The 14,156-nt window shown below is 41.0% G+C and overlaps 1 protein-coding gene across 1 annotated transcript in view; it reads right to left on the bottom strand.

Annotated features, from left to right (window-relative positions):
* gng12b (guanine nucleotide binding protein (G protein), gamma 12b) overlaps positions 1 to 14,156 on the bottom strand; it is a 28,864-nt gene that overhangs the window by 6,691 nt on the left and 8,017 nt on the right. The window lies entirely within an intron of this gene.

Here is a 14,156-nt window from a genome sequence, read left to right as displayed (position 1 = left end):
CCTTCCAGCCAAAAGAATGTCTGCAATGCCTTCAGCTGTCTGCATCAAGCATGTGTACTGATGTGTGGTGAATGTAAACATGTGGCACACTGAAAGCATTGATAAAAATATATTTGAAGTCTTACAGCAGAGCCATTTCTTTGATGTGGCGGTGGGGCTTTGCACAGGTGGGCTCCAACAGTGCCAACAGAGAGGTTCTGCAGAGTTTATGACAGCAAGTTTTGCCCTGTGGTGTGTAATTCAACACACTACTTAGATCTGCTGCCTGAACAAATACACTAATAACTCACTTACATTGGATTAAAGTTAACAGTCAAGAGGACTTTATGTGCATGTGTGTGCTGAACGAAGGGACAATCGTCATCTAGATTGTACATCTGATATTGCAAAGGTTTCACAATATGGCAAAAGTCATATATTAAGTAATCAAACTGTTGTGGATGTGATGCACTCTGTTCCATTGCTAAGCATTACATCAACATCACAATCTTACATCATTACCAAGGTTTCCACAGTGATTCTTTAAATGATCAATATATCTGACAGTAATCTTTATAAGCCTTGAATCCATGAAATGTCTGAAAATAGTGAAAAAATGTCTTCATAATTATCAGTTGTCTACAATATTTCTTCATTTGGAATTTTTAGTTCTCAGAAATCTTCATCAGCGGGTGGAGTTTGTTCAGTTGTCATCAATCGACTTAAGTATTATAATCAATTAATTAACTGATTGATCAACCAATCACTTCAGCACTAGCCATTACACTTACAACATTAAGAGTAATACAAGACAAGTAGAGTGGGAAAATAAAATCAATCAGCAACAGTTTTTAAGCAAAAGTGCAAATTATACATTTCCTGGTTCCTGGTATAATATTCTCAAATATGAAGCTTTGCTGCATTTTCTGTTTTATAGAATTCTAAATTGGATATTTTTCAGTTTTGTGTTGTTTCATCAGACAAAACCAGACATTTCAAGATGTCACATTTGGCTCTGGGAACTATTTTTTGACATTTAAATGATAACAGGCATTTTCTCAAGTATGATTTAGCATCCCCATATGTACAATGAAACATTTCATCATTCTATAATCAGTCCCCCTGTCCATACTGGCTGTTAAGGGATCCCTTTCTCACATGCTTCCTGTGTGAAAGACAGAGGACAAAATCCACAGGCATGTGAAAATGTTTTCTAAAGCTCCCATTTGATTTGTTTATGAAGCCTCATATTGGCTTTGGCTTAAGTTTAGAATTCATTTTTGCACAGAACAAAGATTGTGGATGTGATGTGACAGTAAAAGTAATTCTAAGTTGCAGACTTGGATGTTAAATGTTATAAACTATGAACCGGTTTCCTCAGTTATCTCACTAACAATGAAAACAGAAACTTCAATAACTCATTGCATTCATTGTATTATTAGTAAAAGACGATATAAACAAACCAAGGTGCATTTTGTTCACTGGTGTAATTCAGTGACTGATAAACAGAAGGCAGGCTGAGCGCTGCAGCCTAAACGATTAGTTATCAGCTGTCCACTTCCAAAAATGCAGGGCCACGGGACACTGAGCAGCTCCATTATCTGTCCGGTACACCACTAAACTGCCTGGCAACAACACCGGCAGGCTCTGCATCTGCTCCTGGGCCGGGATCTGTGGCTGCCTCTACAATAAGCTCTGAGGCTTAGGCACATTTGAGAGGCACGGTGACAATGCAGACATGCTATCAGTATTGTGCCACACTCACAACTGCTATTTGGGCATTGTGTGGGACAGAGGCACCAGGACAGAAGTCCAGAGCTTTTACAAGTTTAACTGCGCCCTCATGAGCGTTAATCTCAGACAGCCTGATGCTATCTGGGAGCCAGACTGTCCAGTGAGGCGTGCAGAGGAAAGAGACAGGCCTCCCAAAGAGAAACAAACACACAATGTCTCCTCTAAGTTTTGGTGGAGACAAACTGCATGACTAACATAGTAACACTCCAATCTGTACAGGAACATCATCGATCACAAGCTTTGATGGTGACAGATTCTTAAATACGTTGTGGGTGGCTGTCCAAAAAGCTTTGAAGACCTGATGTGTGCCGACATAAAAAACTAAGGGAGAAGGCGTTGGTGTTTGTGCTGCAGACTAAAACAGGAGATGAAGGTTCCAAACAGCTGAGTCACAGGCTGTGAGCGTCTCTCTGCGTCCACCGTACACCATTCCCCTGAGCTGTGTGGCAGCGTGCAAACACCTTTGCCGAGGGTGAGGTCACCTGTAGGACAACAGATTCTCACTCCAGTTTCCCTCATTCTGCCCTTTTCCTCCCACCTGGGCCCCACGTGCAGAAAAACAGGTTCCTCTTAGTGTGTGTGTGTGTGTGTGTGTGTGTCCTGTCGCACAGCCTGCAGACAGTCACAGACGTTTAAAAAGTTCAAAGCTTTGAGTAATGTGCGTCTGATTTCCTGAGAAATAACTTCATGTACAGCCCTTCATATACACCCTGCAGAGAGGTAGAGTGAATAACATCCATGGATTAGGGCTCTCTTTGAAGTTTTGGCGACTCTCCTTTCATGCGTTTGGAAGTCAATAGTGGAAGACAAGCGGCCAAAAAGCCCCGAACCAGGTGCTGCTCTCCTCTTCTACATATCATCATGCATGTGCTGCTTTGATTGTTTTCCAAACAAAATGTAGTCATTTGTAATGAGAATAGATTGCTTTGATTTGACATACACACACACACATGCATATGCACACACAAACACACATACAGAAGTGAAAGACTGGCACATAGAAAATGCTCCAACATGTCTGGAGCTAAATCTGGACGGCCAGATGCAACGCAATGTGCCACCAGCTGCTTCTATTAATACAGAAATGCTGTCATACAGATGAATGTGGGTGGGGGTTATCATGCAAACCTGTTGCATGCACAACAGGGACAAACTGTTCTCCACAGAAGAGCTGTTTGGATTGATGTTTTGCATACACAAGCAATCCTCTTTAAGAATTGTTCCTTGATGTGTTTTTTTGTAAAGACTGACGGGGGAAATCTGTATTTATTGTATATTTCCTTGTGTTGCTATTGTGGATTTTCAAGGGAATTTCTTGGTTCAATTTATTGTTATGCCAGATGTGTCTTGTTGACGAGTCAGTCTCATGCCTGAAGTATGTATTACCACCACCTGCATGTGCTCTACAGTAACACAATGAGCATGCCGAGGGAGGACTCAGCCCCAAACATCCATGTATTAAATCATATTTTCTGCATAAGTCATGGTGTGCAGAACATGGGTCACTAGTATCTACTTTTGGTTCCTTACAGTAAATAGACACAAATAATACATCATCCCCAATGCATACTGTCCACTTCCAATGTTGGTTCACACTCTGTGCAGAGGGGTTGCAAGAACACAAATCAGGGAGTCCATTTATGAAGGAATTAATAGTGGATTGTTTCATAATCTGGATTCTTAGATGAAAGAATGCTAACTGCCGGTTAATACCTATTTTTAAAGGTTAAGTCTTGCAACCTTAAGTTATTTAAAGGAAGTTGTTTATGTTCTAACATAAATTTATAAAGACCTGAGACTACTCCTTTGGCAGATTGCTTCAGGATTTCCATCCATCCACCCATAAGCATGTACAGCAGTGTGTAATTGAAAGAAAATTAAGATAAAAAAAGGGAGAATTGGGAAGACTAAAATTATATTTAAGGTCTTTGAACGTAAGCAGACCATATTGTCCCACAATAACTTTCAAAGTAAGGACACCCCTTCTACTCCTCTCATTAAAAGTGGGCGGCCAACCACAAGACAGTCGTAGTTATTAAATATTGGAGTATCTAAGCGCCATTTACTGTTGCTTTTAAGTTACTGGCATACAAACCGCCATACTATAAGATAGTTATTAATAATGGTAATGGGCCCAAACCTAACTGGCTAATTTCAAGGGAGGTTGATTTACAGATTTTTCAAAATCTCTCAACTAGCATAACAAAAAATACAGTTTGAGACGGGGGGGGGGGGGGGGGAGTCTGCAGAGTTATTTCTGTCTTTTTCCAGACTGTATTATCTTCACTAAGATATTGAAACACCTAATAACTCTGCTGTCATCACCACACATCCTGTGAAGACAAGAAATTGTCTCGGCTTCAGTGGAATGGCACACACAGCTCCAAGAAGGAGCCCTCAGGGCACGGCTGAGTGTAGCAGTTAATGAACCCTTAGTCAACCCTGTCTGCTCCCTGATCCGTCACTGGGTGAGCCGTCACGCTGCCTGTCTTTGCCTTATCTTGCTGTACACAGTCACTCAAAGACAATAGAGACACAACAAGTGGCTCCAGTAGCAGAGAGCTTAAGAGCTGCTTTTGTGTTTTGGTGTCAGGAGGTTAAAAAAAAAAAACTGCAAATTTGATGGATACAGTACAGTATCCCACAACAGTGAATTTGTGGATCTGCATGTGTGCCTGTGAATGCTGTGTGCAAGGTGGGCCTGGCTGCTATTTCCTGCTGAGTGGGAGACATAAAAGCAGTGAGATTTTTATGCTGTTGATATCAATGCACAAATGCACCAAGCTGTCTCCACCCTATCATGGGAGAAAAACTCCCACCACCACCAACAACAAAAAAAACCCCTGCTCTCAGCAGTTGACTGCATTCGTTGAAATCCCCCGAGGAGGGAAAAGTGAGCAGGATGAAAAAAAGAAAAAAAAAAACTCGAGCCCACTCTCTCCCACCAATACTTCCTGGAGCCCGGGGCAGTCCTGGATCTGCACGGGTCTCCCCGACAACTGATCTTTGTCTAGACAGAAACCAATGCTCTGCTCACCGGATAGGAATTCAGTAAACCCACAGTCCCTCATTCTCACACCACCTTTAGCCTGCCGCTCTCACATGGCACCAAACAACCAAGTCACAGCTCTCATTGTTACAATAATCCAGCATTTCCCTCCAACCAAATGCACCACCCCGTCACTTTAGACAATAATAACAGTCAAAGTATCCCATTGTGAAAATTGGTACATTTTGCAGGGTGCTTTCTGTGCCCTTTTCACTTCTAACTATGTGGGAATGTAAAACAAGCTGCAGAAAATTCCTCTCATTCCACCACCAACACACACCAATCACGTTCTGCTCGCTTTCCATCAGGCTTTAAAACCAGTAATATGGGATGCAAACAGTGCAGTGTGAAGGGCACGGAGAACTGACATGTCAATCCGGAAGCCAACACACTTTTTTGACGTGGTCCGTTGCTTAAGGATAAACATCGGCAAATACCCGAACACACACACACACACACGCACATGCACACACTCCTTCCTGCCTTACCGTTACACATAAAGCTAGCTGACATTTTCGTGCCATTCCTTCAAGTGCTCTCACCTTTTCCCCACTTCCCCATACTCACATACCTCACTAACAGACACACACGTACTCACACACACACATACACACAGCCATAATTTCACATGTATGCAAAGGTTTCTTTGTGTTCTTTCATTTATTGATTCTGTCACGGAGGGAGGCTTTGTTCGGCATAATGCTGACTGCACAGTCTGTTGTGAAGTTTTCCTACAAATTCTACTACTGTTATATTAAAATAATTCCTCTGCACTGCTCTTACAATACTGTTGTCCATGAAAACATTTAGTACCATTTCATAGACTTAATTTTCAGAGGCAAAAAAGCTGCAACATAAAACATTACTTTTTATGCAGGGCTGTAGTCAAGAGTTTGGAAATACTAATGTCAGGGTCCAAAGTCCCCCCAATCCACCCCCCCCCCCCCCCCCCCTTTCAGAAAATTAGGACCAGACTACATCTAAAAGAAAGACTCAAATATGTTTTTAATAATTTGGACTTTTCACGTTCTGTGTTTTTTCTCTACATACAATGTGTCAATTATATTTTTCTGTAAATTAAATTTATCATCCCAAAAGGTCTAAATACTGTGTCAAAACCTTGTCATTCTGATGGGGAAATAGTAAATCCCGAATCTGTTTATGTTGTTAGCTTCAAAAAGTAGTCAAAATGTGAATATACTAAATCTAAAAATATTGGAATTACCCAATTAAATTTTTACCATGTGTCATTTTTTTAACTGTAGAACACGTCCAGGTTGCTAAAACCTAAATTCCCAGAAAAGAAATTCAGAGGACATGACCACAGTGTCCTCAAGCTGTGTTTTCATGTAGAAAATAGTCTAACCCAAATACTACAAATACAAAGAACCACAGTTGCAAATCTGTAACGACTGCATTGAGTGACGCATAGTGTTAGCTCAGGCACACCACTGAAATCCTGCTTGTATTAGTTGTTTGGCATCAGCTGTTTCATAATTGCTTCACAATCATTGACTCATTCATAGCTGCTTAGCTAGTGACATCCAGTCATGTAGGTGTGAAGTGCGGACATTATAATCTGGCACTACAATCATTCTGTTGACGCTCATGCTAATGGTGTTCAGTCCGTGCTTCCTGTTTTAAACGACCTTATTAAGGAGTAAATATTCCCGCTGTATCATCCACCCTGCTTCTGCTCACTGTCCACATTCTGAGACTTCATGGTCAGCTGGTTGTCAAACAGCTATTGGTTCAGATGCCAAGGCAGAAGCCAAGTTTTCCTTAGTTTTCTGTCAGGCTACATATGTATGCTGAGTATGCTGAGATCTAAGCCAAGTATCTGCTGCTGTACTGCTTGTGCTTATCGGCATTTATGGCTTCTGCATGCTTTGTTGTTGTGTTTGGCTGCCCAGTTTACTGTTTTGACTTCATGTGCAATCTGTCTATTTATTTGCATTGCTATTTATGAAAACATTAGGTTCACGCTCATGCTCATGGGCTGAATTGGTTTTGGGCATAATTTCCCCTGGCAGTTTGGAGTTGTTTTGGAGGATTCCCATTAGCACACATATGCTATTTTGCTAAGGACTAGAGAATACTTGGTCTATAGTGACGCCTTACTTGTTTATGTCATTATTGAATCTAATAGCTGAACTACTGTTCTTTGCTAATTTGGCTAGCTTTAAGGGTTTTGGCCTGCATCTAAAAGCAACATGAATTGCTATACATAGTCAAGTACATTTCAGTTGTACTTGTATCAAGATAAAATTAATATCTTGCTGTATTTTCATCTGATATTACATCTCAGATGACAAAATATATGAGTGTCTTATACGTGTTGTTTTGGGTGTTCTAATGCACTCCCTGAGGACATTATATCACAATCACTATGTTGATAAGCTCATGCCAACGCTGTTTGCTACTGCAGTTCCTCCTTGTGTGGTATTTCATATTGTTGATTTTAACTGAGATTAATGTTCATGTATGTTTATATGGGAGATTAGTTCTCCAAAAGAATCCTTGTTGTTGCACAAATTCTTTGAGAGCCTCCTAAAAGAGCAGAACCTTTCCCGCCAAAACCAGTCGCCAAAAATGGTCATTCACTGACGCAAGTGTCTCTAACTGAAACAGCATTGTTTATGTAAATTCTTAAAAGGTCAGTTAACCTAAATTATAACAAAACACACCTCCTCACTTACCACTAGTGGTATGTACTGTAGCCACGCTGACAGTTTCTATTTTTATGGTGGTTGAAGTGGTGGTTCAGAGACAAATATTAGTAAAAAACTGCAAAAACAAAAACATCTGCATGCCTAGATACCACGAAAGGTAAGTGAGAGAGTGTGTTTTTTAACCTTTGTAAATAAGTTCATCATACATCAAGGCAGCTGTAAACTGCTGCAAGAATATTTGAAGCATGCAAACACTGTTGACTGAATCAACTGAAAAGAGACACTGAATAAGCGGTCTTGTGGTTTTTGTAGTTAAAGAGCTTGATCTAATCAGCACATGCCCAGCACTGAGGGAAGGTGGTGGTAGGTGATAGGGACGCTTCTTCATGGCTGCCACCTGACTGCTTATCATGATGAACAAAAGACAGAGAGAGAGAGACAGAATAAAGGGAGGGCTGGGAAAAAAAACACAGCCTTCTGACCTCAGTAACAGGAATGACTCTCTCACCTCCCCCTTCTCCTTCCTGTGAACTTTGGAGCACCCCAGAGCTGAGTGAGCACTAAACTGCACATAATGAGCAGCCATGGGGGAGGCTGAGGGGAGGGCAATGGGCGTAGGAGCCGCTGGGGTGGACACCGTGTCCTAAGTGTCCTTTTAGGGAGGCTCCACAAGTGGTTGTAGCTTTTGTCTCATGACGTCTTCCTGATTGGAAACCACCTGATTATAACTCTGCAGTCCTAACACATTAGTAATCTGCCCTTTGGCCCTACGTGTTATTGCCAGAGAGTGTGCATATGCTGTGAGCTGAGAGATTAAGAGCAGCGAAACAGGTATTATTAACTGAGAAAGAATTCCAAACATCCACCTCACCCAGCTCTGCACAAGGTTCACTGCAGCCAAAGTGCACATTTTCAGAGGAAGCACATGGAAAAATTTCATGTACTTTCCTGTTGTCACTGAATGCAAAACTTTGGAAATTAGATGCATCATTGGATGAGTTTTCATGCATTTTGCTGGGACTGCAAGTCCCACTCTGAACACATACATTTGTGCACCAAAACAAGTCAATGGAGGATCTAGGGCTGCAACTACTGACTATTTTCACTATCAATTAATCATTCAATCTATAAAATATCAGAAAATACTGAAAAATGCACGTCACAAGTGCAAGCTGACATATTCAAAGTCACTATTTTGTCTGACCAAAACTCAAAAACCCAAATATATTCAGCTTGCTAGAAAAGCAGCATATTCACATTTGAGGAGCAGGGACAAGTGAACTTTTGTCATTTTTGCTTTACTTAAACAATTACTCAATCAAAACAATCTACCACCAGTTTCCCCTGTATGAGAGTGATTCTAGATACAACATGTGATGAGCTTAAAAAACATGAAGCATTTTATATATGCATATTTAGCAGTGATAGTATGAAAGGAGCCATTCTGCCTAATAAGTTGTTTTACTTGTGTTACTACATGCAATGCAGTATATGTGGCATTGCTATCTGGGGGTCTATAAAGTCTTTTCAAGAAAACTGAAAATGAAAGTTTCTCCAGCAGGGTGCAAAGATCTTTCATCTTATGACAAGGCACAGAGCAGAGAGCCCAAACTCAATGCAACAGTACTTAAAACTGTAATATTTGTGCACAACACATCATGGTGAAGCTTTGCACAATGAGGAATGAGCAGATGGAGAATGTGACGTTCATGATCTGAGTGTGTATGTTCAGTCTAGACCACTGTGCAGAGAGTAATTCCTCCATTAACAGGGCGTGACATTGTGGTGCAAGAACCGAGCGTTTGTCCTCTGTGGTGGAGTCACTTGTTCACATCTCGTGCACCAACATGTTCCCGGAAAAAGTGTATATATTTAAAACCTAGGAATGCTGCAAGACATATACACATTCATTATACTTCAACGGCCTGCATGCATTTGTATGCCAACTGGTACAGGCCATGAAATCCAGTCACAGGATTTCTTGCAGGATTTCACAAATTTTATACGAGCAAGTTTATCTCTCAAGTTCAGCTTGTTCTCAAGTGCCACATGTGTGTTGACCTGCTGTGTCATTGTCTAGAGGAAACACCTGAGAATGCTACCAGAACATGGGATGATAATGAAAGGTAAACAGACATCACGTTGCAGTCAATCATTTACATGAGTGAGAACGTTTATGCTGTCATGAGGTCACAGAGACCTAGAAAAGTCTGCTCCTAAAAAGGGCAGAGATGTGTCATTAAATGCAATGTTAAGCTGCTTATTATCCAAAGTGAGCAACTCATCTTCCCAAACCAAAGCTCTGCATTACCTCCGACAACAATGACCTATATTATATGATATTCACACCTGGTCTGGTGCAGAGAGTTCAAATGATGACTGAGCCTTTTTCAGTCATGCATTTTGGAGCATTATAATGCTGTATTCATTCAAAGCACCAACCAGGATCTCACAGGGAAAGTATGTGAGGGCCGGTTGCAGCGGTTTGTTTTCAGAACAGTGTAACTCCAATGGAACGCGGGTGCAATGCCGAGCAGCATACCACCCTGTTTCGCCCCTAATGAACATCAATCAAAGGCGCATTTTTACAGCGGTACAGACCACCAGCTATACACTCACAAGGCAATGCAATTAAAAGCATCTTATTTCTGGACTGGAAAATATTTCCTTTGCCACTGTCTGGTAGAGGAAAATGTTTTAGAAAAAAAAAAAATCAAAGCAGGAAGGAGCAGCTTGTAGAAAAGAATCCCAGGCATGTAACCAGTGGCTGGGGCAGATTTTCTGGGCAGGGTGACATCCCAACTGTTGCTTGGTCTTTCTCTCTTAACTGCCAGACTCTTATGTTTGTTAACTGGAGGCCGACATTCCCTGGACGGCTCCCGCAGCAAAGATCGGGGTGGCTGGAATTCTTGGAGACACGTGGCACAGGAGCATCTCAAAGTGGACACAGCAGCTCATGAACAGATAAAGCAAGCTGTGTGGACTGTTTATTGTCAGAGCCCTGCAGTCATGATTAGGGGGTTTTTAGCAGCAGACAGACTGTTGCCATGCAGAAGCACTTTCCTTACAAAAGACATTCTATACACCAGCAAGAAAAATAAGAACTGAAACTAGAAGAAGAGTCTACAACCATGCTAGTGGCTCTGTGAGGTTGTGATTACAGTAGGCACAGCAGAACTTTGGGCGAAATGCTAATGTCAGCATGCTAACATTCTCACAATGATACTAACATGCTGATGTTTGGCAGGTAATATTTGATGTTCACCATCTTAATTTAGCATGTTAGTATGCTAACATTTACCAATTAGTACTAAATGCAAAGTTTAGCCGAGGCTGATTGGAATGTCATTAGTTTTGGTCACAATAAAATAAATGTATGCGTTTGGTCACACACAAAAGTATGACATAATGATGGCGCTGGATGAAAAGTTCAGGGATCACCAGGTATTGCATGAATTTCTGTACCAAATTCATGACAATCCATCCAATGGTTTGAGATATTTCACTCAAAATGTGTCAACCTCATGGTGGCGCTAGAGGAAAATTCAGAGGATCACCAAAGTAACAACAATACATCCTCTGGGGAAGACGAAGGTCTCTACAAAATTTCATGGCAATCCATCCAATAGCTGTTGAGATATTTGGACCAAACTGGTGGACCAGTATACCAAAATCCAACATTGGCATCTCTTAAGAGCCACGCTAGCGGCATGACTCCATATCTTGTAATTCCCTTCATAGACAGAGGCGAAGTCAGACCTGGTAGGCAATTGTGTGAGAAACCTACCCATGGAAACAGGATCTGCAGTGACCCAATTGTTGAGTGGGTTGTGCTGATAATATGTCACAAGGGGACAACATGGAGACGGGGGGGGGGGGGGTGGTAATTACACATCTCAAACTGCAGCAATAATTCATTCATGAATGACTAATGCTAATGGTTTTGTGTAGGCACAATGCTGGCCAGGACAGACATTTTTTGTTTCGTTCCCACAAAGCATAACATGAAAAATGTTCTTTTGCTAAGACGCTACATAATACTACATGTATTACATTAATCTAATGCATATGGTTCACATTGTAAATATTTTTCCAGGTGAACATGAAAAAAGTTGAATTCAGTGGCTTAAGGAGCCCCAGCTGCACACGTGATACTTTCTGCGCCCTGTGGCAAAAATTGATGAGGCTGTTTGTCCTACTTCAAAGCAAACATGTGTCTACATTATAGCTGTGCAGATAGGACAGCTAATCTCAAGTGGTATCTGCATGCATCCAGGGCACTTGGAGGCCACCCCGTGCATGCCGATCCTGGCTTGAATTCCCAGAAGTAGAGGTGCATGTGCATAAATAACATTAAGAACGTAAATCCCTGGAAGTCAAAGATTTATTTTCACAAGCAACATGGACTACATCGTAGTTCCTGTGAACAGAAGAAAGCTGCCAAAGATATCACACATGAGAACAGAAGGTCTTGAATGCATTCAGTTCTGTCTCTTACAGATCAAACAGGCTCTTCTTTTGCTTACATGAAAAAAATGAAGTGTGACATGTGTGGCAAAAGGGAAATAAACAGCTTCATGTGCAGACATATGAGCTATTTCCATCAGTCATAACATATGGTTGCAGATGGAACTTGCACCCACCCAAAAAAAAAAAAAAAAGTACACAACCAGTGCCAGCTTTCTGGTTATGAATGCAATACATCAGAACTGGTGATCAAATGAGTATTAACCACATTACTTCCTGTACAGGGAAGAGCCACTCCCGCCTCTGCCCATAGCTAACCGACATGAGTAGGAATGTGTATGTGTGTGATGGGGGGAGTGGGAGGGAGAAATGGGGGGGTTGTGCAGGAAGCGGACGTAGTGCAACCGAGCAGGAGAGAGGAAGATGCCCATATATGAGCAGACGCTTATGAAACAGGATGGAAGACACGCCTGAGGAGGCCTGGGATCTCCCTGGGGTGCCACAATAATGCGGTAAATGTATACACACAGTACAAACACACACACCCTGGCAATCAAAATCTCAAGTTGCATTGAGCCCAAACTTTCATTCAACCTGACACATCTATCCTACCTGAAATCTTGCTCTTATGTAATGATCTGTATATGATAACAGTATAGTCAGGTATCGGGAAGATCCATTTTTGGCCACAAAATAGATGCTACTGACCCAGCAGGATCAGTGTTGAGAGCATGTTTGTGTTTCTGCAAACTGCTCAGAATAAAGTGAGACCATGCAGCCAATTACCAATACAGCTGCATGCTCACAAAAACAGCCTTTGTTTAACACCTGCATCACGCCTGTGTCACTTTGTTACTCTCACATTTAATTACAGGTGATGTTCATGGTAACAAATGTTAACAGATCTCTTTGACAGCTTTGTCTCAAACAAACAAACTACATTTCTAAAAAAATATCTAGCCTACACACATTATAATTCTTGCTCCTGCTATGTTGTTAGGTGACTAATCTCCTGATGATACTATATTTTATTTTATTCATACCATCTTATTTTGATATAAGTCTATGTTTCTTCTCTGGGTGCAATTCCTGCCCTTATGAATTTTCCCCTTTTTTCCTCCTATGGAAAGATATTGTATTGTGTTGTTCTCATGCAGAATATCTCCTGTGTGAAGAACTGTGCACGATATTTATTACTCAACACATGCGGTTTGTCAGACGCTACAATGATGTGATGAGCTCTTGTGCTTTATAGGAAACATTCACCACTTCAGTTTTTCACATGTGAACAAAGCTACAGAAATGTGCAGACTTACTGTGCATGCTGAGGTATGCAACTATGTTGTTGTGGAGTCTGTGCTGAGACGTTCAAAAGATAGAGATAATAGACTGCCAAATGCTGCCATCATGTGGAATAAATGTATTACTACAGAGCACAGGAACGTTGGAGCTCAAACCATTCTAAAGACAAAACTACAAGTTCTGTTGTGTAGATATTATTCTGGTCTCTGGTCAGATTTTTCTGGTCAGCAGGTTTTTGCAGTACAAGATAGTTCACATCTGCTGCATGCCTAATGAATAGATCAATGGTAATGTATTAAAAAGTTATGACATTTAATGGAAGGTGAAAGCTTCTGCCATGATCAGCTTCCAAGATCAGCAAAAAAATAAAAACATAAAAATAGTCAACATCTAATAAATAACTAGATGGTTTGCTGTTGTTTTTCTTTTTTTTTGATGTAAATTACTACCTAATTTTACTTCTTACTACAAAGACAAAAAAAAAATCACCCTTTCACTGAACGAGTCACAACTTGTACAAGTAGACATTGCTTTGTTTTAAGGGATCACTGATCTAATGAATCTTTAATGCTGCAACAACTCACATTAGAGCTAAAACAACAGACTCTGATGATTCATGTAGACTTAAGAATCTGCATCTAATGATATAAACATTTTTTGAACAGCAGTCTCATAAAGATGTGCTCCAGCAATTTAGTATTGCACTTCCAAAACACTGTGTGACTCACAAAAGACAGATTTAAAAACCAATAGTCAAAAATGGAAGCAACAGAGGCAGAGAAATCCTTTTAGTCACTTAGCTCCGACAACACTAGAGCCTACATTTCCCATGTTCCCATAACAACTAATACCATATTTTCATTAGACCTTCCCTGCTTGCTAAATGCCCTCAC

The sequence above is a fragment of the Thunnus albacares genome, chromosome 9 (genome assembly GCF_914725855.1).
Source record: "Thunnus albacares chromosome 9, fThuAlb1.1, whole genome shotgun sequence".
Lineage (NCBI taxonomy): Eukaryota > Metazoa > Chordata > Actinopteri > Scombriformes > Scombridae > Thunnus > Thunnus albacares.
The sequence above is the reverse complement of the archived record's forward strand: the minus strand, read 5'-3'. Positions and strand labels throughout refer to the sequence as shown.